The sequence below is a fragment of the Vicia villosa genome, linkage group LG3 (genome assembly GCF_029867415.1).
Source record: "Vicia villosa cultivar HV-30 ecotype Madison, WI linkage group LG3, Vvil1.0, whole genome shotgun sequence".
Lineage (NCBI taxonomy): Eukaryota > Viridiplantae > Streptophyta > Magnoliopsida > Fabales > Fabaceae > Vicia > Vicia villosa.
In genome coordinates this window covers 214,107,025-214,111,771 of record NC_081182.1, presented here as the reverse complement: position 1 = coordinate 214,111,771, position 4,747 = coordinate 214,107,025, and the positions used below count along the sequence as shown (strand labels likewise).

Here is a 4,747-nt window from a genome sequence, read left to right as displayed (position 1 = left end):
TAGAATTCTTAATATAGTAGTTAATTAGTTTTATTAGAAAAACTTAACTAATACGAATTTAAATTTTATTTTATTATAAAAATCTTATCATGAACCGTAAGAGACTAATCATTTTAGCAATTTATAAATTATTATTTAAGAAATTCACAAAAACTTAAGTTGAAGTATTATAGAGTATCAATAGTTTTTCATTAAAAGAATAAAATATATTTAATAATTATTTCAGACTAATTAGTTCAATTATAAACAGAGATCGAATATAAAAAAACATTTTCATATAATTAGTTCAATTTTCTATTTGAAGGAAATTGCTCTACATCTACACATATATCTAATTGATCCATAGCATGCTTTTGAGATTCACCATTTAAGTCTAGTATCAAGATCCTAATGAATAATTCAATCTATTTTAGCGACATAAAATGTATGTTTTGGGTCATGCTGAGAAAATGAGATTTTGAATAGAACTTTACATACAATAATAATGTAAAATATTCAACAAATTGACTCTTATCAACATACCTATTTGTTTTATTTTCTTTTAATATTTTTAATATAAGTTTTTTTTAAATTTATTTTTAAAAAGTAACGGGAACATGATGTTATTGATCAAATGATTATATATTAACGAAAAACATGAAGTTAATGATTACAATTTTGAATATTAACGGAAATACGAAGTTACTGATCAAAATAATGAATATTAACGAAAATAGTAAATTAATGATAAAAATATTAAAATTCAACGAGAAAACGGAGTTATTGATCAAAATTTTGAATATTAACGGCAACACGAAGTTACTAATCAAATTGATGAATATTAACGGGAACAAGAAATTATCGATCAAAATAATGAATATTAAAAGTTGTTGATCAAAATATTGAATATTAACGGAAACACAAAGTTATCGATCAGAAATTGAATATTAACAGGAACACGAAGTTAGTAATTAAAATATTAAATATTAACGGGAACATGAAGTTATTGATTAAACTATTGAATATTAACGGGAACATGAAGTTGCTGATTAAATAATTGAATAATAATATAATAACTTTATTATTGATTTAAATATTTTAATAATTTTAAAACTAAAATAATGTATATATATATATATATATATATATATATATATATATATATATATATATATATATATATATATATATATATATATATATATATATATAAGGGAACATGATGTAACTGATTAAATGATTGAGTATTAACGGAAACATGAAAATGATCAAAATATTTAATTTTAAAGGAAATAATAACAACACCCACAAAGTATTGAATATTAAGGGGAATAGAAAATTACTGATAAAAATATTGAATATTAACTGGAGCACGAAATTAGTGATCAAAATTTTGAATATTAAAATAACAATTTTATTATTCTTTTGTTTAAAACCAATTATTTTTCAATTGAACCTCAACATTTCTTAAATGCATCCGTAATTGTATTTTCAATCTAAAACAATATTTACTTTATTTTCTTAATTAATTTTTATTTTCAATATTCAATTTTTTAATATTAGTATTTTTATAATTTTACTCATTTTAAGCAAAATTTAGTCTTTTACTAATATCTTTTGAGTCTATTAATCCTACTCTATTAACTGAAGGAACAAAATTAGGTTACCGACTCTCTTTTTGACACGGAGCTTACCATCTAAGGCCCAAAAGATTATATCATCTTATTAACTTATTTATTTTAACCTAACCTTGGCCCAAACTGTTCAAAAAATAATTTTCTTTTACAAATATATTTTATTATTATATTAACCTATCCCCTCAAAGTTTAATTTTTCCTATCGTCTTTAATTTTTCTCAACCACAATGCGCGAACACGACGGGTACCCGTGCGAACGTACGGATAAGACACTAGTATATATATCGGTAATGCTAACTTGTGCCCCAATAGCACAAGTTAATGGATAATACCATAATTTTAAATTTAAATTGACATCAAATTAATTCTGTTAATTTAATTTTTACAGTTATTTATTTAGGGACTAGTAATTTTGATATTCTAATTTTCACATCTATTGTTTGATATCTTATTTCTATAGGAATTAATCAAAATCTTATAAATAAATTATGCTATTATTTTTATCTACCCTATATGAAAACAATATGGTTTGGTTAAGTTAAAAATCTCTTTGTTCTGATTGGTCAATCACTTAATTCTAAGGGTAAATCATGTCCACTAATATATTATTGGCTAATACATCATTTGATCCCTTAACTTAATTTAAAGTTTCACTTTAGTCCTTTATTTAATAAACGTTAGTTTTAAGTCCCTCAAATGTGATTTCGTTAGTTACATTGGTCCTATCCGTTAAATTTTGTCCACTTCCGTTAATTTGTGCATGCGTGGCACTCCAGCTGGATGTTTATTAGTTGACATGGAATTATTATATTACATGTTAACTTAAAACTTTAAAATTAAAAACAATGAAAGTTCTGAAACGTAGTTGTGACTTCTTTTCTTTTCTTCCAACCCTAGCCGCCACCTCTCACACTTCCTCCTCTGTTCCTTCACCGGTTTCCTCACCGTGAAAACCTCTGTCGACTAGCGAAATCTTCTCAGACTAACCCTCTCTGTTCTCTGATTCATGTGCAGGTATCCAACTCTCAATGTTTGTTAAGGCTTCTAATGGTGTTTTTGTTGTTCGTCTCACACAGAAAAATGTTACGTTTTGGATTGTTATCAAATTTGATCTAGGTTTCCTTGATTTGTTTGAGAAAACCCTAATTCCGTAAGATTCTGAGAAATTTCAGTGTGTTAAGGCTCCTAATGGTGTTTCAGTTGTATGTCTCGCGAAGAAGAACGTTTAGGTTTTGGATGGATGAGTTTCAGAAATTGCCTTATATCGTTGTATGATGATTCTCATGTGGTTGAAGAGGACAAAGTCATTTTTAGATATATGTTTTAATCTTCTATTGTTAGTTTTAATATAGTTATTTTACAATGAATTTAATATACGATATTACTTTACTACTTTTGATGACAGATTTGATTCCTAATTTCATTTTTGTTCAGTTTGTTTATCGCTTGGAACAAAAGGATGTGTCTACTAAGAAAACTATTGAAGCTTTGAAGAATCACAATGATGCAGAGAGAAGAAGAAGAGCCAAAATTATCTCACATATTGATACACTTCAGTGTCATTCTAGGTACTTTAACATAATCCTTTTTCAATCTCTCTTCATTAACCATTGATAAAAACCAACTAATCTTCTTTTTTATGATTACAAATGGACAAATCATCAACAAAGGTATTTGACAGTTAAAAGAGGTAAAAAGAATGTGGATTCAATGGTTTTCCTTACTTAAATAAATCATCTGTGTTATGAGTATCAACTTAGTTTGTTGTCTTAGTATATGAATGAAAAATGTTTGCCTTATTTGTTTTACAGGTTTGGCTTTTCCTGCTTCCAAATTTGTTCTATATGGCTTGTAATGATAATGGAGTTTAGATTTGTTAATGATAGTGGTAAAATTTCTTTTAGTTATCTAACATTAATGTGTAGTTCCAATTTAGTGAATATTTAAAATTGCATCTGCATACTAATATTGCAGCTTTTAATTCTGAATACTAAAATTGCAATTAATGTGTAGTTCCAATTTTCTAGTTTTGATGCTTGGCTTTTGCAACTGCAGAAAATGGATTTGTATGTGTTGTATGTGTTGTATGCTTATTAATATAATACTGGGAGGTAATAACTGTATGCTTGTATGTGTCTCTGATATTTAAATTGATGTGTATGATATCATGTATTTTAAGAGTGCTATCTATTTATTAAATTTTCTGCAGAAAATGTAAGAAGAAAAAAAAACAGGACATTGCTCTTATGAATAAGATGTTACATTCTATCAAGTTTATACATATGAAGAATTATATTTTTTTTTACAAATTTGTAACGATTTACGGGGGTTTTTAACCTCTGAAACAAAACCCCCGCGGTTTAAATAAAATATTATATTTTTTAATACATATGTTGACTCAGCATAATAAGAAATGTATAGTTGTCATGCCACATAGGCGCAATTAACGTTTCTTCAAAAAAATTAACGGTAAGGACCAATTCCACTAACAGAACCGTTTTTAAAGGACTAATATGTAACCTTTATTAAATAAGGGATTAAAGTGAAACCTAAAATTAAATTAAAGGATTTGGTATATTATTCTAATTAATTAAATTTTCAAATAAAATAATCAATGCATAATTACTTTGGAACAAATACCACTCCATGTTCTACTTCTTATACACAGTTTTTAAATTTGTTTTAATTACCAATGCAACTATTCGTTTCCATTTAACATAAATGTTGTTCTCTCTACTTTATATAGAAACTAGGGTTAATACCTATTTTGCCCCCTGCCATATAGGCGACATTTGAAAAACCCCCTGCAAAAAAAATTTAAGAAAACATGTTAAAAACCTGTTGGAGGTGGGAGTTGAACCCACACCCTTCAACTTAAGGTGTGCAGCGCCTAACCACTAGGCTAGATGTTCAAGTTGCAATATATTTGCTTTTAACTGTTGTTATAGTATGAACTAAATATTTGCATTTAATTACTAATTATATATATACACTATACTTACGTTTTATATATATATATATATATATATATATATATATATATATATATATATATATATATATATATATATATATATATATATATATATATATATATATATATATATATATAATATATATATACTATACTT

The 4,747-nt window shown here is 25.8% G+C and overlaps 1 long non-coding RNA gene across 3 annotated transcripts; it reads left to right on the top strand.

Annotated features, from left to right (window-relative positions):
* The first annotated feature begins 2,437 nt into the window (after positions 1 to 2,437).
* On the top strand, positions 2,438 to 4,495 carry LOC131657338 (uncharacterized). Of its 3 annotated transcripts, XR_009300629.1 has the most exons (5): positions 2,439 to 2,630; positions 3,051 to 3,184; positions 3,287 to 3,306; positions 3,428 to 3,504; positions 3,672 to 4,495. It is a non-coding gene; the product is annotated as an uncharacterized LOC131657338 (long non-coding RNA). The 3 variants fall into 3 exon arrangements; XR_009300627.1 differs by having other exon boundaries at positions 2,440 to 2,630; positions 3,428 to 4,495; XR_009300628.1 differs by having other exon boundaries at positions 2,438 to 2,630; positions 3,051 to 3,504.
* Positions 4,496 to 4,747: the final 252 nt, after the last annotated feature.